Genomic DNA, 25,740 nt, shown 5'->3' on the forward strand with positions numbered 1-25,740 from the left:
GTGCCTCGGTTGGCTTTGAACTCTGATCCTCAAATTCCATTCTTACAAGTAGCTAGGACTACAGGAATAAGCCACCAGTACTCACCTTCAACTTGTTTTTTTGTTGTTTTGTTTTGTTTTGTTTTGTTGTTGTGGAGCTTGAGCTCTGGGTCTGGAGATAAGAGTCTCACTGATTTTCCTGCCCAGCCTGGCTTTGGACCACAATCCTCAGATCTCCGCCTCCTAAGTAGCTAAGATTACCAGTATAAGCCACCACCATCAGGTAAGACTCACTTTTTGTGGTTTTGGTTTTGATTGTTGTTTAATTGTTTCTGTAGTTTTCAGAGCTGAGGTCTGAACTTAAATCCTTGCACTTGCCAGATGAGTTCTCTTACACTGAGCAAGTCCCCAGGCCCTCCTGTTGTTTTTAATCAGCTAATGTGCAGTCAGTGCTGTCATGTGAACTTTGGATCCATGAGGAAGTGAAAGCCAAGAGATGTGCAGTTCATCCCTTGTTCATGCTGAAAACACTGGCAGAAGGACAGACCCACATGACTGAGTAATGACAATTTGGAGTTTCCGAGGGCTGCCAGCTATTCAACAAATAAAGGATTGATATCCATCCTATATAAAGGACTGAAATTAGACAGCAAAAAAACCCAGAAATAATCTAATTACATAGTTTTCAGAAGAAGAAAAAGATGGCTAATAAAGTCATGAGGAAATGTTCAACAGCCTTAGCTATAATAGAGAACATGTAAATTAAAACTGCAATAAGATTAAATCTACTTCAGTTGGAATGACAGCCACCAAGAAAATGTGGAAAGATGAATTAGAAAAGGAATCTTTATACTCTTTTGGTGGGAATGCAAACTAGTGCAACCACTATGGATATCAGTCTAGAAAGAGACCCTTCCAAAGACTCCATTATACCATTATGAGGCGTATGTCAGTAGAATATATCAATATACCTGAAAGATGCCAGCATAACTCATGTTTATTACAGCACTGTGCACAATAGCCAAATGATGGAATCAGACACCTGGAATCTTCTTGAACTGATAAAGAAGTAATATAGATGTACCATGGAATGTTACACAGCCATGAAGGAAAATGAAATCATGTCGCTCTCAGAAAAGTGGATATAATAGAGGACATCATAATGAACCAAGCTAAAAAATAAAAATAAAAAAAACACAAGGTACGTGATTTTTTCCGATATAGAAGCTAGGCCTAAAGAGCATATATATTCATAGACATGATTGTACCTTTGTGTATATGGGCAGATTTACAAATTGAGTCTACAGGACTGTTTAAGAGGGGAAGGGAAAGGGAAAAAGAGAGTGAATAATTTTGAGATACATTATAACTATATATGAAAATAACATGAAAAATGTTGATCAATGGAAAGTTGGGGGGAGAGAGAGAGGTTGAGGCAGAGAACTAGCAAGAAGGTTGGCTAACTAAGGGGAAAGAGAATGAATATGGTTAAGTAGATTTTTGTCAAAGTAAAACTGAAACTTTTTGAAATTGTTTTAAGAAGAGGGAGAAGGATAACATTGTGTGGAAATGTCACAACAAAATCTCCCCTTGTATAACTAATATATAATAATTTTTTTAAAGGAAGGGACCTGTTGCTCACATCTATACTCCTAGCTACTCAGGAGGTTGAGATCTGAGAATTAAAAGTTTGAAACCAGTTCAGGCAAATGAAACTGAGATAGATATTCGAATCTCTAGTTAAACAAGAAAAAAAAATAAAAAGCTGGACGTGAAAGTGTACCTCTAGTGATAGAGTGCCAGCCTTGAGAGAAAAAGCTGAGCGAGGGGAGAGAGAGAGAGAGAGAGAGAGAGAGAGAGAGAGAGAGAGAGAGAGAGAGAGAGAGAGAGAGAGAGAGAGAGAGAGAGAGAGAGAGAGAGAGAGAGACCCTGAATTCAAGACTCGGAACCCGTACAACAAAAGAAAAACAAAACTAAAGTAGAATTTAATCAAAGTTCATGGCAAAAAGAAACTGTGAGGTTAAAAAATTGTTATTAAATTTTTTGTCAGTCATGGGGCCTGTAACCTTAGCCTAGGCACTGTCCCTCAACTCTTCAGCTCATGGGTTGTACTCTACCACTTTAGCCACAACAACACTTCCAACTTTTTCTGCTTATGTGGTTCTGAGGAATTGAACCCAGGGCCTCATGCATGCAAGGCAAGCACTCTAACACTGATCCACCTTCCCAGCAACTGTTATTAATTATTAAAGAGTTGTATAGAAGGGTTACCATTTCATAAGCATGTAATGAATTTTTTCTTTGGGGGCAATTTCACCCCTTCCTTTGTTATCTCCGTTTCCCTCTCCCATCTCTACCTACAAATTGTATAGTACCACAGTTCATTTTCCTGTTAGTGTCTACTGAGTACCACTGCTGCATTTTTTCACCATTGGTTCTTCCATTGCTTTGCCTCCTATTACCCACCAAAGACAGTTAAAGGAAAAACAGGCAAAAAACAAGAAACAAAGACCAAAAAGAAAAAAGTAAAAACACCATCTTCATCAACAAGAGGAAAAAAAATATTAAAAAGTTGTTGCAATTTCCTGAAATTCCTGTTGATAAATATTATTTTATATGTTCACTGGCACAGAGGCATTCATTGCACCTTTGGGTCCCTTCCTTAAGAATACCTCTTTTAATTGTGAGTGTTTTTAAAAATTGAATGTTGTTTCTACATACTTAGAACAAAAAATATTTAAGTTGAGATGTATTTTATTAATGCAATATAATTTATATGTACTTTTAAACCTTAAAAAGCCATCATTGAAAAAATTTTTTCTGAACCAGGTTGTAAAAAATGCTGCATTCCATATGTGACTGTAAATTTTTTACAGCAGTGTTGGGAATTGAACTTGGCTTGTTATACCAAACACTCTGTCACTTAAGCCACAGCATTTTGTTGGTCTTCTACTGTAGTTCCAGGCCCAACATAGTCTTATTTTTGGGAAGTATTTTTAATACTTGTAGTTTAAGAATATTTATGGTTGAGGCTGGGAATGTGGCTTAGTGGTAGAGTGCTCACCTAGCTAGCATGAAGTCCTGTGTTGGATTCTTTAGTACCACATAAACAGAAAAGACCAGAAGTGGTGCTGTGTCTCAAGTGGCAGAGTGCTAGTAAAAGAAGCTCAGAAGCAGTGCTCAGGCCCTGAATTCAAGCTCCAGGACTGACCAAAAAAATAATATTTATGATGTCCTCTCTGTTTCCCTCTCTCTGTCTCTCTTTCTGTCTCTCATGTTGACCATGGTGCTTGAACTCAGGACCTGGATGCTTAAGACCAGTGCTTTACCTCTAGAGCCACCATTCTACTTCCTTTGTGGTGATTAACTGGAGTCTCACAAACCTTCCTGCCTGGACTAGCTTCAAATTGCAGTCCTCTGCTTCCTGAGTACTAGGATTACAGGTGTGAACACCTCAGTTTATGACTCCTTTAAGTAGCTGGAATTTTCTAAGATAAGAATTTTGATTTATTTATAGTCATTCTCCCTCCCCCTCTCTCTCTCTTGGTTGTAGGGCTTGAATTCAGGACGTAGGCTAGTGCATTAAAGCAAGTGCTTTACCACTTTGAGCCACAGCTCCATTTCCAGTTTTCTCGTGATTAACTGGAGATAAGACTCACACATACATTCCTACCTGGATGGCTTTGAACTGTGATTCTCAATCTCAGCCTTATGAGTAGCTAGGAGTATAGGCATGAGCCACTGTTGCCTGGCATATAGCCCATTCTTATTTTATGGAATTTTCTAGTGATAAAATTAATTTTCATATTCTGGAAATTTATATGGATGAAAAATTCATTTTACTGTGGCAACTGTATGTGCACATAACTCCTTGAAAAGCAAACACTTAAGAAATAAGACACTAAATTTGAGCTCAGTGACCCCCACTTGTAATTTCTAGAAACTTGGGAGGATCATGGTTTGAGGTTATCTGGGGGAAAAGACTGAATATCAACAAGCCAGACATGGGGATATACATCTGTAATCTCAGCTATGCAGAAAGCATAAGTAGGAAAATTTTGCTTCAGTGCAATGCTCTTAAGTTTAAAACTTAATAAAGCATTTTTTTAGAAAAAGAAGAAATGGGCCATTAAAATTTGCTTTTGCAATCTTATGGTTGTAAAAGCATTACTGTAAACGCATTCATATGACTGCAGAGGCTTTTGCTGTTTTTCAATGGCGTGGAGTTAATGGCCTTGAAGGAAGAGGACTCAGTGGAGGAGACCCTGTGTGTCCTGGATGAAGAGTCTCCAACTAAGTAGGGTGTTTCACGTATTTTCCTCATTAGGTTGTAATCTTTTCATACATCTTCTTAATGTTTTAATAAGGAGCAATCCAGCTCAAGCTATCTAATGAGTAATTTTTTTTAGCATAATCATCTTATTTGGGTTCTAAAACTTGCATTCCCATTTTTTTCTGTCTTAACAGTAGATAGCATTGTGTCTTGCATTATGACCATAGTCATTTTCAGTTTCCTTTTAAAAAATATTTTTGCTATCTTTAGGTAGTTGTACAAAGCAGTTGATGAATACAATGCGTCTTGATCAATGTTACCTTTTCAGCATTCTCCCCCAATTCTCCAAGCCACCCCTTCCTTTACTTATCTTAATTCTAGGTTATGTATGGAAAGTTTTGCAATTTACCAAAGCTGTTTTTGTGTACTCTGCATCTTGATTTGTGTCACATCTTCACACACACCCTTTTGACACACCCTTTCCTTTATTATGTCTCAATTCTGTGGCTTGGATTCTTGCCTGCATTCTCCAACCTTCCCCCTTCATCAACCCCTTCCTTCTCCTCCCCTCCCCCTTCCCTTCTTACTAGCACCCATTTCCTGGTTCTTATTTTGCTGGGCTTTGACTTAAAATCTACACAATTGCTAATGAGTGATTTTTTTAGGTACTGGGATTTGAACTGGAGCCTTGAGCTCTTGCTCAGCTTGCTGACAGCTAGTGCTGTACCTCCTGGTTTCTGGTGGTTATTTTGGAGATGGAGTCTAGTAGACTTTTTGCCTGGGCCAGCTTCAAACCGCAATCCTCTGTATCTGTCTTCTGAAGAGCTAACATGAAGCATGACCCACTTGTGTCTACTTCTAATGGGTTTTAATGAAATTAATGGGTTAAATTCAAATATTCTGTTGTTTACTCACCTCTTTCCATCAGTAGCTGTTCAACTCATTTTTTTCTGTTCCTGTTATCACCAAGTCCCTCTTTTCTCTCTTTACTTCTTGTTGCTTAGGTGCCTGGTCCGTATCTAGCAGGTTTATACCTTAAGTCCACTTTTCCTTTGGAGTTCGTATGATATCTCGCTTAGCCAAACCCCAGCAGGATGACTTCTCACAGTTGCCCTACGTGCCTGTACCCACAGGCAGGCACTGTAATCATTTGAAATCTCTGCAAGGCTTGACCCCCAGTATTCTAAAATGAGTCCTCAGTTCCACATAGCAATCTGTTTCAGGGTTTCACTTTTACCACCTTACAGCTTAGTCCTTCTTATCTACTCAGAACTCTGACACTACCCTTTCCCTTTCGCCCCACACCTCCTCTTTCATTCTCCCTGTGCAGCTTTGTGTCATAAACAAGGTGGGAGTCATCAGATGGGAACTTCACAGTTTTTTCCCTGTCAAAGGTACAAACCTGTCTATAGCCACTCATCTCCTAAGTTCCTGCCTTCCTGGTAAAAGCCCATCTTCTCACAGCTCTTACAGCTTTTGGTCTTCTCTCTCTACTTCATAGAAGCTTCATATGTCAGGTTTTTCCCTTCTGTATTCATCTCATTTCTCCCAGCTCTGGTCTTGGAATCAACAGTTTAAACACAGTCATTCTCATGCTGGTTCTGGGACTTGAACTCAGAGATTCGTGTTGTCACTTGGATTTTTGCTCATGACTGCTAGAGCCATGCCTCCAGTTTTGCTATTTTTGCTGGTTAATTGGAGATAAGAGTCTGAAGGATTTGTGTACCCAGGCTGGCTTCGAACTGTGGTTCTCAGATCTCAGCCTCCTGAGTAGCTAGGCTTACAGGTGTGAGCCACTGGTGCTTGGCACTCAGAAATCTGCTGACCCTTCTCTTGAGCCTCCATTCTCTCATGATTCCCTCTTTCTGAGTTGTGTGTACTCTTTCTTCATTTACATACCCCATCTTCATTCCTCACTTCACTCTTGCCCTCTTTGTGTTCTGGAAGCTGTCACCATGTCTCCTGATGTAATGGATGTTTCAACCTGAGTCTTCTTGGTCCTCAGAATCATTGGACTTTATTGATTTCTTAAACATGTCCTCTAACTGGCTTCTGATATCACAGTACTGGTTTTCCTTCTGTGTCTCAACATCTCCTTTAAAGGCTCATCCTTGCCTTGTAGGTCTTTTAAAATGCCATCTCTTTCAGCTTCTCTTCTTCTAGAGCCCGTTTGTGGGATCTTATGTATCCTGTGCCTTAAACTGTCAGGTGTATCTCCAGAATTATCTCTGAGTCCTTCCTTCAGTATAATTCTGGCCACCTCCCCTGATCCCATATATTCCTTGTACTCCACATCTCCAGGATTTAGCAAATTACTTTCATTACAAGCCTCTGAGCCTCCTCAGTTGTTTCCACAAAGTAGAAGCCTAGGAATAACCTATGGAACTCCCTTTGTGACTCCCTCTCCAAAATTCAATCCTTCCCTCTGTTCTGTGTGATTTGTACCATACCTCCAACAGCACAGTCATCTGGCTGTCACATGGCTCCCTGCATTTTCACCTTGTGTACCAAAGTGGCATTCAGACTGCTGTTCCCTCTACCTCACTGCATACCTCCCCCCAGTGATTTCCTGTTCTTTTTTAGTTTCTGACCTGACCTACACAGTCCTACATGGTCATGCCTCCATAGGACCCCCAGTTCCACCCTGGGTTCACCTCATGTCTCCTATTTTTAATCTCAGACATATACCTGTCCTCTCCTACTATCCTCACATCTGACATGCTTTCACAAGTATTGATTTCCTGTTCTCTATACTTCTTCCACTCATCTTCACCTTCAAACCATTAGAACTTTTAAGGAAGCGTCTCTAAAGAGCATAGACTTGGACGCAGAGTGCTGAGTACAAATTGTAGCTCCACCACTCACCAGACTGGAAAATTTATTTAATCTTTCTTCAGTTGTTCTGTTTTCTTCATCTGTAAAATGGTAATAATACAGTACTTATGCTACAGAGTTGTTTTAAGGAGTGTGTGTATGTGTAAGGGAGATAATGTACACATAATGCCTAGCATCTGGTTAGCACTATAGAAATATCACTGTGAATATAGATATAGATATAGATATAGATATAGATATAGAAATAACAATGTTATCACTGTGACTTATAAGAATAAAAAGGCCACAATGATTGGTGATTATCAGAAGAATTAATTTGCTATTCAAAGTTGATGGGAACCTGCTTTGTTCTCATAACTCCACATTTCTCCCATGATCACTCACCTCCCACCCCTCCCACCTCCGGGTCCTTCCTGGTTTTCAGGAGTACTTCATCCCTGACCCCATCTGAAGTGCAAGACCAAGGCCGGGCAATGATGGCTCACTCTTGTCATCCCAGTTATTTAGGAGGCTCAGATCTGAGGATCACAATTCAAAGCCAGCTCAGGCAGGAAAGTCCATGAAACTCTTATCTCCAATTAACCACCAGAAAACCGGAAGTGGCACTGTGGCTCAAGTGGTAGAGAAGTAGCCTTGAGCTGAAGGGCTGAGAGACAGCACCTAGGCCCAGAGTTAAAGCCCTATGACTGACAAAAGAAAAGCAAAGGGAAGTTCACGACTAGGGTGATACCTCAGTTAGAAAATCCCAAATGGAATATAAATTCCAAACAGAACAGTTTGGATAATAAATCCCCAATAGGACCAGATGAAGAATCTCCAAGAAGAGTATAACAACTCTTTCCTGATCTCTTCTTCCAGCCCAATCCTTTTATCTATCCAAAGACCTATATTAAGGACTTACTTCTCCCGTCTTGTCCCAAACTTCTTATATACCTAAGGATGGAATATGAAAGATTGACCACCCCCCTACTGTCCCAGGTGCATATGGACACCAAGCAAAACCCAGGTATGTGTGGACTTGATGTGCAGGCAGGGCAGTCTGACCCAAGCCTGGCCTCCAACATTCCACTGTGAGCTGATTGAATGTCCCCATCTCTCAGCCCTAATAGCCTTTTGATAACCTCCTTGATAACCTCTGCCCCCTGACTGAGACTCCACAAAAGTCCACCTCCAACCCCACCTCCTTGTAGCCTCCATTCCTCCAGGAAGTTTGGTTGCCCCTTATTGATTCTCAGTAAGTAGTCCTAGCCTGTCAAGATGGAGAGTCCACCACCATGCCATACCACCAGCCGACAAGGAGTGGGTGAGGCTGTAAGAGCTGTTATAAGTTTATATCAGCTTTTAAGATTTACTACATTCTTTTTTCTTTTCTTTTTTAAAGATTTTATTGTGAAAATATCATAGAGTGGTTACAATTACATGGGAAATGTAATGAGTACATTTCTTATCAAGCATTGTTGCCTCCTCCTTTGTTTCCCCTTCCTATCCCTTCCCATCTTGCCCCTCTTCCCGGCCAAAGTTGTAAAGTTAGTTTTGAACATAATGGCTTGTATATATCATTGTTGCAATGGGTCCACCTGTATCCCTATTTAAATGGGTTGTTTTTGCCTTCTCTTACACAATTCATACCAACATCAAATACAATGAAAGCAAGGGTTATTCCCTGTGGGCTGGTGGTATGGCATGGTGGTAGAACTCTTGTCTAGCATGCAAAAGTCCCTGAGTATTACAAAAAAAACAAACATAAGCCTCAATCCATTGTATCTGGCCAGAATATATTGAATTTTGCATGCCACTATAAGAAACAATTTTGTTTTAAGGTTGGAAATTGGTTATATTACCTAAATGATTAGCAGATATCCTTTTATTTATTACACATGATGTTCTCATTTCACTTCTTTTACTTGTATGTTTTGATATAAAATCAGAAATATGAAATATTCAGATGATGTGGGAGAGAAAGGATGTTTTAATTTGGCACTGATTGGAGTGGGAGGAGATTGAAATCAAGTGAATGCATGGCACATGTCAGTTTTCATAATAACCTAAACATCTCTCCAGTTTGTACAGAAATTTGACACTCAAGCATATCATAACTTTGCATAATACATATTTTCATTGACGACTTTCTTTCTGAGAATGACTAAACATGAAAATATAGTACTGACTTCTATCAAGGATCTTTCTATTTTACTTCTAAATTAAACTTCTGAAAAATTTTAAAGGCTAAAACTCATGAAAACCTGAGAAAAACTGAGTTCACTGTCACTGAATTATATACAAGGAAAGAAGAAACAACATTTTTAAGTATCAGACCTAAATAAATAGGATAACACAATAGATTTAAATTGTACAAAGGAAACCATTAAAAACAAAGACATCAGAGTAAGGAAAACAACTATAAAATTAATCTTTATTTCTTATTACTTTTTGTATATTAAATATTGTAAATATTTTTAAAAAGATGGAGAGTCCAACCTGCTCCTATCTCTTTTTCTATTTTTCTTAACAAAAACTACAAAATATGTTGGAAAAATAGGATTAATATTTAATATGATGAATTAAGCCATGAGTTGTCTAAAGAGATATAAATTTATATGAATGTTGGGAAATTATGTGAACTGGATACCTCTGGGAACACATAATATTCTTTCTGAACCAATGAACATTTATATATAGTTGGGTGATATAAGGGTGAGTAACAGAATGAATTATAACATCATCCTAACCTTCATATTTATGTAGATACTGTAGCATTCATAAAAGACTAATGATTGTGTGATCTATCTGAGAGATGGCAATCTCCATGAGGTCTAGTCAACAAATCTCTGCTGACTATAGCTGTTACTAAGCATCTAGTTGAACTCCTGGTGCTGCCCTATAGAGCAGCCATGTTGGACAACCATGCTGAGAAATCCTTGATTCTGTACTCCCTTGTCAAGCTTTTGAAAGTTGGAAAAACTATATTAAATGACAGTGACACTGGCTGATCTCAGTCTTGCCTAATACTGATTAACATTGCTGCTTTCAATAATATATAATGTGCACTTCTCAGTTATATAAATTCTAGATGGATACTGTTTTCTTTTTACTGACAATCACAGTTGCTCTTCTTTTTTGATGTTGCTTCCTTCGAGGAAGTTGAAATGTTCCTTGTCCCATATGTTCAATAATATGTGAGGATAACTGTCACTACTTGTATTTTGTTATAAAAAATAACATTTCCTAAGTATTACTGTGTGCCAACATCTTCTCTTTATAGAACTTCTGTGTATTAATTCACTGAACTCTGGGTTGCTCTGAGCAGTTAACTGTTAACTTTCTTACATGGAAGCACAGGGGTTAAACAACTTATTAGTAAGTACTCAGACAAAATTTGAGTCTAACAGTACATCAGACAGAGAATGGTAGGAATCGTTCATTGGCATTCAGATGATCATCCTGTTAGGGACTTCCCTTAGCTGGGCACAGGTTGCTCAGGGCTATAATCCTAGCTCCTCAGGAGGCTGAGATCTGAGGATTGAGATTCAAAGACAAGCCCAGGCAGGAAAAGTCCATGAGATGCTTATCTTGAAGTAACCACCAGAACTGAAAGTGGCAATTTGGTTCAAATTGGTAGAGCACTAGTTTGAGCAAAAATACTCAGGGTCAGCTCCCAGCCTCTGAATTCAAGCCCACAATGGACACACACAGAGAGAGAGAGAGAAAGAGAAAGAGAGAGAGAGAGAGAGAGAGAGAGAGAGAGAGAGAGAGAGAGAGAGAGAGAGAGAGAGAGAGAGAGAGAGAGAACTTCTCTTAAAAAGAGAAGATATCGGTTCTGTCATCTTGGGGATTGCCAGAAGGATCACTGATGATTTCCCTAGATAAGATTGATGGAACAACCACCTCATTCCTTCCCTTCATGAAAAGAAAATGTTGGGAATATGTTTCCTTCCTTGTTAGCTTGTACCAGGGTTTGAACTCAAGGATTCAGCTTGCTTGCTTGTCACTCTACCACTTAAGTCGTGCTTCCAACCTAGCTTTTTGTTGGTCATGGGGCTTGACCTCTGGGCCTAGGCGCTGTTCCTGAGCTCTTCAAGTCAAGGCGAGTGCTCTACCACTTGAGCCACAGTGCCACTTCCGGTTTTTTTACTGGTTATTTGGAGATGAGTCTAACATACGTTCCTCCCTGGGCTGGCTTTGAACCACGATCCTCAGATCTCAGCCTCCTGAGTAAGTAGGATTACGGGTATGTATCACCAGTGCCGGCCCAGCTAATCTTTTCCTGGTTATTTGTGAAATGGAATCTCGTATACTTGTTATTCACAAAAGCTCAATTTTCCTATATAGGACTGTAGTTATGAGCCACCGTGGCCTAGCTGAGTAAGTATTAATACAAGGTATCTATCTTCTATTGCATTTTGTTTCCAAGTGTATTCGTATAAACAGTGCAGATTTTGCATATTTATGTGTTAGGTGAAATTTGCTTGCCTCAGTCATATCTGGTTAGTAACTTTTGCTTAGTTCTAGGGCCCACTTTCTTTGGTTCACTGTTTTTTTCCTATATTCAGGTAGAAAGGTACCTTACTGAAAATGTGGATTTGTGGACGGGTGTTTTAGATATTCTCTTAGAATACCACAACTCTTTTTCTAAGCCCCATTACCCTCTTACTCCCTAAATCTCAGTGTAGTACAAAGGTGAAGGCTTTAGAGATACAATGCAGTATCCTTGTGGTACCCTGGAGCCCCTGCAAGGTCACCACACGGACCTCTGATGGGTCTTCGTGGGCTGGTCATGGGGACCTTCCAAGGACACACATTCAGAAGTTCCACTCCCCTTCTTGGGACCGGAAGTAATATGTGCCACATATACTTTCTATTTTCTAATGTTTTCCTTCAGTGATATAAACAGAACCAGAACATAGAAATATTATGTTTTATTACAACAATATATATTAACTATATTATTTCAACCTTTAAAACCATGTTAATATTTTGTATACAGTTGGTATTCTTTCTGTAATTCCTTATTTTTTATTTTTGAATGTAACTAAAGTAATATACTTTGTGCATATTTTATCATTCTAGTATAACTACATTTGCACTACTTACATGCAACTTTTTTCAAATTCTGATATTTAATACTGTGTTTTTGGATAACAACATTATTGTACTTTTATTTCAGTTTGCCATTATGGCCTTATAAATACAAACAATAAAACCTATTTTTGCTAGTATAGAGTTCAATGTCCTTTGGAAACTACAGACTCAGGATATAACATTGTGCATACACTAATGTGTATAACCTTATTTACAACTGCTCCATAAAATTAGTAGTTTAGATGGCAGCCTCTTCATGCCCACTAGGCATGCTGGGGCCTCTGGTGAAGTAGAAGCCTAACTGCAGCTCGCCCACCTTCTGCAATACCAGGGGACTGTGGGAGAAGAAGACATGCTGGTGGGCTAGGATGGTGCCACAGCACAGAGCCAGCCGCAGTCACTGGAAGCTCTACCTGGGCATAGGCGTACATGGCACGGTGCCCACTGAAGTACTCTAGCACCGGCCTGTAGGCCCAGGGCTTGAATGACCCTTCCTTGGGAAGGGTCATCATGCATTGCATGATGGGGCCTACTGAACCAAAGCCTTTCTCTAGATCTGCTTGTACATAGATAGCCTTCTTGGAGCAGGGGAAAACTCTGTTGTGCTGCAAGAAGAAAGACAGGCACAGAGGTGGTAACTCCAACTTGTGTACCCAAGTCACTGTGGAAGATTTCTTCCCTGCAACCTCCCACCGGATCAGTCTGTCCAGCTCCTTGTCCTTGGAATAGCAACCATTGACACTCATGTCAGGTACTAATGGCTCCTCTTTTGTGTTGGTTAATTGATATAAAGAGAGCCCCTCCCTCAGACAACAAAGTTATATTCTGGGTTTTGAAAACATTCTGTTTCTGAGCATTCCCAGTGTTTGGTTTTTGTATTCTTTCTTGTAAATTCTTGTGAAATTTGTATTTTAGGTGTTGAAGTGTGGGGAGGAGCAGCCAGATTATGAACATAGTTTCCTACAAGCCTTTTATCTAAAAAGGAAAACAGATTCCCCTCTAAAACTGCCTAACAGTCAATAAATTTGTGAGGGGAACAGGCTATTTTCTCCTAAGATCAAAATGTGCTAGTTTTATATGCATGCTTTATGTGTTCAAAATACAATTAAGTCATTCTCTATCATGGAAACGATTGGACAAACCTAAGAGTTAAGTGTCCTGGGAGCTAGAAGAAGGATTTTTGTGAGCTTTACCAATGCGGGGGGAGAGGTGAGAGGTGTTAAAATCAACACATTATTTTGTAGAATCAAAGTGGTAATACAAAATGAGAATGACAAAAAATCTCTGGTCTCATGTGTTGATCTCATGTGTTGCCCTTGATATGGCACATTTTGCCTTTCTGGCTGTGGTTAGGTCCACCTGCCCGGTGGATAAGTTGTCTTCAAGGCATCTTGATCCTGAAGAGGGACTTCGATTACCCAGTGGGAGTTGGAACCAGGCGAAGGACAGGACAAAGTCCACTTCCAGGGCATAGCTCCTTAGTTCCCCATGCAAATAGGATTAGCAGGGAAATTTCTCTGAATTTGACTCCAGAAAACAACCACTGAACCAAAAGGAATGACCGCCAAACACCTTTCCCCTTCCTCCAATCCCTCCTTCCTTGGTAAAGTGCAAAATAGTTTTACAGGTTTTGGCACTCACACAAATCACCAACCCTCACCTGATAAATTAGGTTGCAAGTGACTAAGTCATGTAAATGCATAAGGCCACACTCTTTACTCTGGACAACATCTTCAGGTTGTTTGATGCTTTAATTTTTTAAAATTCCTTTTTGTCATTTGTGGGGCTTGAACTCTGTGCCTGAGTGTTAACATGTTGCTGAACTCCTCAGATCAAGCGGAAGCATCTACCACTTGAGCCACAGCAACACTTCCTCCTTTCTGGTGGTTAATTGGAGATAAGAGTCTCACAGATTTTCCTGCCATGGTTTACTTTGAACCATGATTTTTTAAATTATATTTCTATATATTTCCGCTAATTTCAGGAGGCTTGGGTCTCCTTTCTCTTTTATTTTCTCCTGTATCTTTTCTTGTTTGGGAACAAATGTCATGGACTGTCCATCCATTCAAAACTAAGCTTATTTCATTAATTTAATAGAAAAGGAATCCAGCTTGCCTGCATCTCAGGGCAGCTTTGCATATAATGTTCATCTGATAATTCACATCAGTGAATTTTCAAATTCATGTTGATAATTTTTTGTAAACCATTCACTAAAAAGGTCCCAAAAAGCAATAATAAATAATAATGTTCTGATTTCTAACAAGGTTAAAAAAACAAGTATTTCAAGAAAACACATTCTAGTCTTCCCAGATTCCATGGTGAAGAAGTCCTTAACACTACCCCCTCCTTTCAAACTTGTAGCTTTATTCAGTTTTACTAGCTTTCATTTCGGTACTAGCACCAGTAATCTCCTTGTAGTATTTGACAGTGAAATTCCATTTGTTAATAGCTCAATTCATATTGACAATGGTAGACTCATGAGTTAACTATCATAGAACATAAAATATTGAATAGCATTAATTATATGCAACTATTCCATAAATTAATATAAGTACCACATATATGCATCTTCATCAATTTTTAAAATGCAAAAGTTACATATCTGTGTCATAAAATAAATCAGATCACTAGTATGAGACTAAGCTAAACCTATTTCATCATCCCCAATATTCTTTGTAAAATTTTCTCTTCTCATTAACTTTTACCTTAAGGCCTTCTTTTCCTAGCAACCGATGATATGTTGATGACTCTACATTTTAGTCACCTCCGTATAACCTTTTCCCTTTCCACCTGCAGTTAGTAGCTCATGTTAAATACCTGAGGAATAATTGCTCCCAATGTGCCTGCAAGATGCCAGGAGTACCAAAGTCGACTGGCTGTGCCCACTCTGCCCTTTTTTACTTAGGGAATGGAGTATCAGTGTCAGGGGTGTCAGGGAATCAGGTGGCGGGAGCCATGGTACTATGAATTATGGGTAATAGAACAGAGTAGCAGAAACTAGGATACCAGGGAAAGAAGAATTGTGAATATAATCATTGAGTTGCAATGACTGGGCGTAGGAAGCACATCTGGAGTTCACTGCTCCTGCGGCACTGAGCCCAGGACAGCCGGGGAGGTTCCAGCTCTAGATCAGGACCAGGCTTTGTGGACAAGACCAGATAGGGCATCTGGGGACCTGAGCGGTGGCCGTCTTGTGTGGGCTCGGAACTTCATTCGTGTAGTCTAGGTTTCTCCATGGAAAAGCGCATTCACTCCTGTGCCTCTCCTGTCTTTAGGATTCCTGCTATTCTCCTGCCTGCTGCCATGTCCAACTACAGGTGTCAACTTCTCCACACTGCTGAAAGGCCATCCCAGACATGCTCACAGGGCTTCCCATGCATACATGCAGAGCTCTGGGGTGCCATCCTCCAGCCAAACTGTACCCGCTGTTCAGCTTGGCCTAGGGGTCCACGAACTACAATCTTACACAGGAAGCCAGGGGTACACAAGGCCATCCTGCAGTCTCAGGAATCCTTTCCCTCCTGCTCAGGTGTGGGGTGGCTGTGAAGCCAACCACAACATCACATTTGATTATCTAAAAGGAAGAATAAAAAAGCTTCACTGTCCCAGAAACAACTGCCCCTAGGGTTCTTTGTGTACACGAGGTGTGTGTGTGTGTGTGTGTGTGTGTGTGTGTGTGTGTGTGTGTGTCTGTGTGTGTGTCTGTGTCTGTGTAATGTGAGAGAATCAAACACAGCTGAGGTTTGGGGTAAAACACTTCTTCCCTTCAGCATTGAGTTTTGGTATCTAGTGGTTGTCCCCCCCCCCCCAATTCTGAGTCAACGTTCTAAAGTTGTCTTTCTTTATAATTTTTTTTTTTGGGTCCGGTTGTGGGGCCTGAACTCTGGGCCTGGGCACTGTCCCACAGGTCTTCAGCTCAAGGCTAGCCTTCTACCACTTGAGCCACAGCGCCACTTCCGGCTTTTTTCTTTTTTCTTATGTGGTGCTGAGGAATCGAACCCAGGGCCTCAGGCATGCAAGGCAAGCGCTCTACCACTGAGCCACCTTCTCAGCCCCCCTTCTGTATACTTTTATCCTTTGATCTTTTGGATGTTCAGATTCCTATGGTCTGCTTGTGAACTGCACCATTTGCTTGTTGAAGGTGGTGCCTTTTAAAAAATTTATGAAGCCCTTTGATCACTTGAAATGCTGTTTTTACTGTGTAAGTGCATTTTACTTAGCCCAACTCTTGGGGCCATCCCTGTGACTGGTAATTCTGAGATTAGCTTAGGGCTAATATGAGATACTATCCTTTCAATCTATCTTTCTAGTGAAAGAAGTTGGGCGTCTTTATTGAAATAATTGCCTGGTTGTAAAAAAAAAAAACAGTGTTATAAATGTACAATCGCTTGATTTTAGTGAATTGTGCACTGTAGTGATAATTTTTTTTTACTAAGGTGAATAGTTGGAATGGGAAAAAAATCACAAATTCTAAAACTTAAAAATTGATCAAATAACAAAAAAAAAAAGAAAGTCACTGATTAGGAATGTATTACAAATGTAAATGTTTAATAAATAAATGAAATATTTGAAATTCTTATCCACAAAGGAAATATGTATCAAAAAGTCACTGAGATTCCATATTACACATCAGAATACTTATCACAACTCAAACAAATAAAAACAAATGCTGGAGAGGTTGAAATAAATCAGGAATATTTAGTTGTGTGGCATTATAAACTAGTGCAACCCATAAGCAGCTCAGAATGGAAGTTTACACAATGCCAAAAAAGACACATATTTTAATGACCTTTACAACAACTTGGATACATATTGAAGGAATATGATTCAACATGAATATCCATGTTCATGGCAGGAACATTCATAACAATCAATCTCTGCAGTCCACCTAGGTGTACCAGAAAGAGGGAATAAAGAAAATGTAATATTCATAGCTATAAACATATACTGGGATATAAGAGAAGTGAATGCTTCTACTATTTCATTTCAAAAATATTTTTGGATATACACAATCCTAATTTCACTTGGTTTTATGGCATTGTGTTTTTGCTTTGGTGAGGAACCTCCATAATGATTTTCAGAGCAGTTATAGCAGGTTAAAGATATCCTATAATATGTGGATGGTATACCAAAATTTAAATATATCAGTGAACACATACAGGACAATCATATATAGTTTATAATTTGAGGCAATGTTAAGAAGGCAACAATTGGGGGAAAAGACAATTTTAGAAGCTTAATAAGAAATTATCTTGAGAAGTTGAATAAAGAGGTACAAAATGAGATTCATCAAAAGCTGTTGAATGATAGAAGATGGAAGAAGGTTAGAAAAACAGATTCATCTGCATGGTCAATTCGACTGAAGTATATGCATATTTGGTGTACATTGATGAAACTCATTCCAAAACTGTGAGCTATTCTTTTGCATCTCTTGCATTTGAGGTAGAATAGGTCCAGGCTCAGCTCATGCCAAGAGGTAGATGCATTGTGACAACAAGTTCTGGTTTGTACTGAAGATCATCATATTGAAAAAAATAACTGAAATTAATGGCACCCTTCTAGACTTGCATCTATATTAACAGACAACTTCCTGGTTGCTCACTCTGTAGCTTCAATTCTTTAGTAGCAAGAACAATTCTAGGAGGTCTTTCCTTGCCATACTTTTTGAGGTTTCCACTGAAAATTGAATTTATTAGAATCTCAAACGTTTCCGTTTGGGGGTGGTGGATACTGATGGCTTATAACTACAATCCTACATATGCAGGAGACAGAGATCTGAGGATGGGGGTTCTAAGCTAGCCTGAGAAGAAGGTCTATGAGATTTCTCTCTAGTTACCCAACAAAAAATCAGAAGTGGTACTCTGTACCAAAGTTGGAGAGGGCTAGCTTTGAACCAAAGAGCTGAAGGACAGTACTCAGTCCCTGAGTTCATGCGCTGTGACCAACAAAAAGTAAGTTTCATTTTTTGACTATGGTTTCCTCTTCTAACTCACCATGTGCTTTATCAGGAAGTCTTGCTTAAGGTTCCTATGTCTCACTCAAGTAGATTTTGTCTGTCAACAATAACCAAGTCTACAAAGTCTACCTAGAGTACAATCAGCAAGTTTAAAACAAATATAATATTTTTTAAGTGTGGATGTGCAGACCTTTGACTAATTCTTACTTTAATGAAACTATGTTGGCCTTCCTTCCACTTGAACAATTGTGTGTAAAATAGATGTATCCCTGGATTTAATCGGTTCTTCCCAGAATCCATTTTTTCAAGATTGTTTTTCCATTGATGCAGAAAAGTTCCAAGTTGTGGCTACTATTATTTATTGTATTGCTAGTTTTAAGCATGGGAAAATAGATCAAAGGTATTTCAAACTTGATTTGTATGAAAAATGTTCATTCATTATCTAAATTCAAAAAACATAAATTACTAAATGCACTGTTTCTTTGGTGAAAAGAAGAGCATGCGGGTCAGAGATAGTCTTCCATGTAGGAGTCTTAGAGGATCTGACTATCTAGTGGTCTGGCTTTTAGTAGTAGGTTGCCATGATGGGTCTTTCCAACACTTCTAGTTTGGAAGTAGAGGCCTGGTGAAACAAACACATTTGTCTCTGACTTACTCTCTTTCAGGATGTCCAAGGCTGATATTGATTGTGAACGATAATAATTGTCCTCCTACCATTTCCTTCTAAGTAATTTAACTTATATTTGGGATTTTGAAACTTGTAGCAGCTTATATGTAACAGTCTCCTGTGGAGCGATTTAAGAGCGAACCTTCAGTATCTGTGTTACAGTATAGTGGTGTCATAACAGTTCCTTATATTTTATAATATAAGATAAATAAAAATGGTTTTCTTAGGAAATCTAGCTAAATTATGTATCATTAAACATTATGATAATAGTGTGTCAAAGTTTATAGATCACTTTATTTTCAAAAGAAAATCGAAGTAATCAGAATATTGATATTTTTGAAATGTATAAGGCATGTATATTTCCAAAGGCAATGTTACCCATATTTCCAGTTTCCTATTTTGTCATGTAGTTTATTAATTTTGTATTTTGTCCAAATTATAGCTTACTATATATTACTTGTGCTATAAGAAATGGAATACAAATTCAATTCTTGTGTTTGTTTTCAGTCATTTGTATTTATCATAAAGTTGTTGTGCAAAGAGGTTTCAATTCAATGAGTTTATTAGTATAATGCATCTTGATTAGTGTTACATTGATCTACCCCATCTTTCCCAACACTACCCATCCTCCAAGTTACCTGGTTCCATTTTTACATATGTATCATTAATATTATGATTGTATTTGCTATCCCTTCCTGTTTTCATTAATCTGCCCCATCTTAAACTTCTTCCCCAGCTGAACATGATTTCCTTTCTGCTACTTACTTTCTTGAACTCTTCGTTCTTGGTTATTTATTCAGAGAACCACCATCACTGTAATATTTCCATAAGCATACCGAATATTTGGCTTTTAAAGTTTATTTTGATTTCAACATGTACATAGGAGTTGACATTCAATACATGAGTACATGAGTACACTGGATCTTGATCAATGTCACCTCTTTCATAATTTTCCCCAATGCTCTCACTACCAACTTTTCCTCAATTTCTTCATTTTATGGGATATGCATTAAGTTAGATCATTGCATTTATCCCCACTTTATTGCTTCATATATCTATTTCTCCCTACCTTGATCCCAGCCCTACCACTGAGTACTTGATTCCTGGTGTTTATTTTGTTGGAAGGTTAGTTAGCTAGTCTAAGGAATTACATTATTTAAATTCTTCTCTGAACCAACCATATTTCAGTTCATAACTAGGTGTATACTTGGATTCCACCCCAAAGTGTGCATATTGTATTGATCCTGATCATGTCTACCTTCCTATATAACAGAAAGCATATCTCCCTGGGTTTGACTTTCTTCCCATATTTCACTTAACATGATTTCCCCCAATTTCTTTCCTTTCTTTGCAAATGATGTATTATCATTCTTTATAATGGATAAATAAAATTCCACTGTGCATGTTTATACACACATATGCATATTTATATGCATATAGCTATCATATTTTCCTGATCAACCTGTTTACTGAGTGGCATAGTCCATATCTAAATGCGATTTCTTGGAAAAAGACTTAGTATCATTTGCCTAATCTTGTGCATACAGTCTATTCTATAACAAAAATCATTCTATTAATTTCCTAATCTAGTCATTTACATTTCTATATATGTTGGCTCCTATAAATCACAGGGATTCATAATTGTGTATGATTCTGTTTTTAAGAGCAAGACTAAATGCTTGCTTGTATATAGTTGACACTTGCAAATAATTTATTATATAATTATATATACATACATATACATATATAATTTACATATTGACATACATATATATACATATAGTGTGTGTACATATATATATATATGTATATATATATATATTATCTATGTGCTAGTGCTAGGACTTAATTTCAGGTCCTTTTGCTTTTCTTTTTTGCTCAAGGTTGGCATTCCTCCATTTGAGCCAAAGATCCACCTTTAGCTTTTTGGTTCTTAGTTGAAGGTAAGGGTACCATAGTCCATTTCACCTTGTCTGTGAGTACCATGGTCCATTTTAGCGTGTCTGTCTTGAAACTATGATCCTCAACTTTCAGCCTTCTAAATAGTAAGTCAAGCACCACTAAAACCAACCCTATTCTATTTGAATTAAAAATTAATTTAAATAACAATAACTTGTAGTATTTTCTTTCTTTTCTTTCTTTTTCATTTTTATTGTGAAAATACTGTACAGAGGGTGTTACAATTACATGGGCAAGATAATAAGTACATTTCCAATCATGCATTGTAGCCTCCTCCTTTGTTTCCCTTTCCCATCCCTTCCCATCCTCCCCTCACCCCTCCCCCAATCCTAGTCTCCCCACCCATCAAAGTTGTAAAGTTCGTTTTTCCACATAACTACTTGTACATCTCATTGTTGCAATGAATCCACCTGTATACCTATTTAAACGATTTGTTTTTTCCCTTCCCCTCCACAAATTATACCAACCTCAAATACAGTGAAAGCAGGGGTTATACCATGAGGGAGGGACATACAAAGCAAGAAAAAAATAATCTTATAAATGTGTTAGAAACAATCACCTGAAAGAAAAAAACATTTGAATACATATCTTAGGGTTCATTTTCCTAACATCAACTTATCTGAACTTTTCTGCTTGACTCAGACATATACATTTTCAAATAAATATCTTTTCATTTAAACTAAATTACACTGCTTAATTTTTTTTCTTATTCCAACTTACCTACCAAGAAAGAAGAGGAAAAATTCAAAACTAAAGAACCTCTGAATCTAACAGTTCTCAAGCCTGCCAACCACAGTTTCTTTGCTGGGAAATAGAACAGGATGATGTTTTCTACAAGCAAAACAGCAGAAAATACTCTTTACTGAAGTAGCTGCAAATCTGATAAGGATGAGGACAAGCAAATTTATTCAGTAAGTACTACAATGTGTTTGCTGTGGTAGGCTGACTCTAGTGGATAAGTTTAGCCTATCTTAGAGGATGTTCATAATCATGTGGAGAATAATCAAAGGTGAATATGTAATTAGAGAGGTGTGATTTCTGGAAGATGAATGTTTATATTGTAGTTTGTATACTGTTGAAAATGAGACGGTTAAGATAGAGATGTTTATGTAATTTTTCTGCTTGTAAGACAAAGAATTATACTAGCAATACCTTTGAAAACTGATTTTAAAGTAAGTCCTTACAGTTTCTGTTCCAAAATAAAGTTTTACCCAATAAGTAGTTGTTTATTCTGAATTGGTTTAGACATGAAATATCAAAATATTATTGAACACTCAATAATAATGACTTAAGAACATGCCACGGATAATCACAGCTACTTAGTAGGTAGAGATCTGAAGATAGCTGTTTGAAGCTAGCCCAAACAGAAAATAACTCTGAGACTCATACAGACAATTAGCCAAGAAAAAAGTATGAAGTTTTCCTGGGGTTCAAGTTGTAAACTGCTAGCACTGAGCAAAAGGCTCAAGGAAAACACCAGGCCATAGTTCAAACCTCAGTACTGGCACAAAAATAACTTATGCACCTAAAACATACAAATATGTTTATTTAAATAAAGTCATTCCTTGTATCCTTCACAGTATAATAATAAAACAAATTTTATACATATATAATTTATAGTAGTAATAGAATATCAGTAATTATACTATACATATATCATTTATATATTATAATAACATTACATATATTATACATACATTATAGTAATAACAATACTATCCATTAAATTAATACATGTTTTAGAACAGTGAATAGATTTTTTTAGTACAACAAAGTACATATTCACAAAAAATATTCCTTTTGGATTATATATCACTAACAAACTATTCCATGTGCATTCAAGGTACTTAATGATAAAAGCCTGTGTTCATAAGCATAGGTGTCGTTGACATGGATTTGTTACTCCTTAAACTATTACACCAATTACTTCCACAAACATTGAAAGCTGTATGATGTTCATTCAGCTATATCTTTAGAAATTAAACCGATCTTTATTTGATACAAAGATCATTTGATACAAAGTCATTACCCATACCCTTTTCATTTAAAAATATTTATATTCTGTAGCAATTTTGTTGCCATTATAACCATAATGAAGAAGATAATGTGGCTTCATCTACTCCATAGTTCTTAAAAGGTAATGAATGTGACATTTACAAAATTGCCTCAGATATGCCTTGTGGAAAATTGGATTTGAATTATGGTCAGTCTTAGGTACTTGGGAAATTTGCTTGGCCTTGTTGGCTAGGTCTTTTTGAGTGATATATTGAATTCCTTTCCTAAATTGCAGAACTGTCATGAGCACTAAAACTACTCTAGTGCAGGTGCAGTGCTTGGAATGGTGTTTTGAATAAGTCCCAGATAAATCTGCTTCTCTCACCATGGTCACAGCATTCTTTCTGAAGGCCTTCAGAAATATTTACCCAATTGACGGTAATATCTGTGAAAATTTGTCTTTACTAAAAAAAATGTTCTATTCTTCACATGAAACAATGAAAGTAATGTTGGGGCTGTCCTGTGGCTTTTATTCTAAAGGAGTTTTGCCTAAATTTATTTACTATATTAGTGGTACCAGTAGCATTCTTTAGTGCTGCCCTTCATGTTTCTAGTCTGTGTTCCATCTGGAATACAATTGTAACTTAGTTTATAATCTTTGTTACCAGAATAAAAAAATACAAGTGTCTTTCCAATAACAAGACAATTTAGGCAAACATTGCATATTATATGCTTAATACTTTCCTGAAGTATATTTCTAATTTCTTTTAGACCCATAAAGGATAGCTCAGAACAGGGAAAGAGCATTGTAAGGAATAATAAAAAGTACTATTATGGTGGTCTTAATGACAAAGTGTAAGGAATATATAACAAAACTGATGGTAGGTTAATTTGCTCTTTTTGCTATTCTCTCCCCCTTCTTTGTAGAAAGGTTCTCACTATGAAGTGACAAATGATCTAGACGTTTCAAGCCTTGTCTCAGTGACAGAAGAGATGGGATTAAGGATATGTGCTGCTATGACTGCTTTTAAGGAAGTTCACAATAAAGCAATACTAACACATACAAAGAAACTTTTGTGAGCGATGTGTATTCACTTCCTCAATTGCCAAAATTAAATTCATATGTCAAAACATCAAATTATTTACATTACAATATATGCAGTTCAACTGGAATCACTAACACCTCCAAAAATCAAATGCAAACTAAAAGCTCGATCTCAAAAACCAACATCTAATCAGTATCTGAAATACAGGAAGATAAACAAAAAACCTAAATGAGTGAGACCTTTCACACTGGTAAGAGCATTGATAGCTGGATTTTAAACCAGGGCTTGAAATGATCAGATGTCATTAAATATGTGATTAAATTGCAGGATTGACCTTGATCTCAACATTGGAGGTACAATTCAAAGGCAGCTAAGGTTGCTGCAGTATTGTTGCTGCATATTCAGTGTGACCCTCCCTAATAATGGTAGTGTACAGAGTCAAAGCTAAGTCAGTAAAAGGTATAGGAAGTATTCTCCACTGAGAAAAATTGCAGGGGTGATCCTCCCTCTTGCATTGAGAATGTACAGCTCATCTCATTTTACTTTAGGCTCTAGCATATTTCTGATCTGAAGACAATTATAACACTTCTGTGTGCAATGAGTGTGAGCAGTGAGCAGGGTAGGTGTGTATTACTCTAATACACATAAAAACCTTAGAGGTATGGGATGACCCGACCCTCAAACTTCATTCTATGTTGTTGAGTTTCATGGAGAAATATTAATAATTAACCAATTCAGATTAATCTAAGTCTGATTCAGGCAACTGAGATAAGACTTTAGGGTCATTCACTCCAGTCAGTTTGTGACCTATGAAATAAATCATATTATTTCACAATGTATATATGTTTGTGAAAATTTATGCAAAACCACATACCAAATGTATAAAAGGGACACTTATCCATCTCTTATATTAGCAGAAGTAACAATACTCCAGAAATGTACTTCCTTGCTAGTGTATCACAGGATGACTGCTTTGGTGTCTTTCCAGATGCTCATATAATTTTATGTATCTTCTTTGGGAAAAAGTGTATCAACAGTTTGTTTAGAGGTGTTCATATCATTACTGTTGAGGATCTTCTTTGGAAAAAGAAAAGTTGGGAAAGTGTGTTTCCACAGTTTGTTTTGAGGTGTTCTGAATATCAGTACTGTCACTAACTGCAACAATAGAACAGCACAGATGATGGGATACCTGGACAAAGAACTGAGAAATCACAGAGAGGGATAGGAAAGAAGACACCTGGGGATCAGAAGGCTCATTGTTCTGGATCCCAAAATCCTTCTTAATATGCTTTATATTCATTTTATTACAGGGTTTTGGTCAGTGGTTACAGGTATGTGCACAAACTATGGCATAATCTAGTCATTAACATGAGGTATTGTTTGTATACATAGTTGTCACTGTGTATGTAACTCCCTTACTGTTAGGGTGCAGAAGGGAGCAATAATCATATCAACCGTAACACAGACAACAATATTATCTCCAAGGCCTTAATATTTTAGTGTCCTAACAGCTCTAACTTAAATAAATTTAAGGCAAAAAATTATGTGTCTGTCTTCACTTGACTGTTTGACCCTTCCAGGGCATAGCTTTCATTCTTCTGAGTGCTGTTTGAGATGGCTTTTCGATCTCTTATCCCTTTCCAGGTCTCATGACTCAACTGTAGAAATCCTCACATGTATTCTTACAGATGTATTATTTTGAAAATGATATTTTTATAGAATAGATTCACTTTATAAGCTTAATATTCCCTTTCTCTCCCTCTGCCTCTCTCTCCCTCTCCCACTTCCTTTCCTTCTCTCTCTCCTTCCCCCTCCCTCTATTCTCTGTAGTAAAGAGAGACTCCAAGCCTCAAATCTGTGTGTGTGTGTGTGTGTGTGTGTGTGTGTGTGTGTGTGTGTGTGTGTGTGTGTGTAGTAATGAGATTAGACTCCAAACCTCAAACTCTTGCTT

The 25,740-nt window shown here is 37.7% G+C and overlaps 1 long non-coding RNA gene across 1 annotated transcript; it reads left to right on the top strand.

Annotated features, from left to right (window-relative positions):
* The first annotated feature begins 633 nt into the window (after positions 1-633).
* LOC138813088 (uncharacterized) lies at positions 634-23,757 on the top strand. Its single transcript, XR_011367719.1, has 3 exons — positions 634-1,180; positions 21,477-21,659; positions 23,671-23,757. It is a non-coding gene; the product is annotated as an uncharacterized lncRNA (long non-coding RNA).
* The last annotated feature ends 1,983 nt before the right edge of the window (positions 23,758-25,740 follow it).

The sequence above is a fragment of the Dipodomys merriami genome, unplaced genomic scaffold, assembly GCF_024711535.1.
Source record: "Dipodomys merriami isolate MVZ:Mamm:240054 unplaced genomic scaffold, mDipMer1.0.p SCAF_583, whole genome shotgun sequence".
NCBI classification, from domain to species: Eukaryota; Metazoa; Chordata; class Mammalia; order Rodentia; family Heteromyidae; genus Dipodomys; species Dipodomys merriami.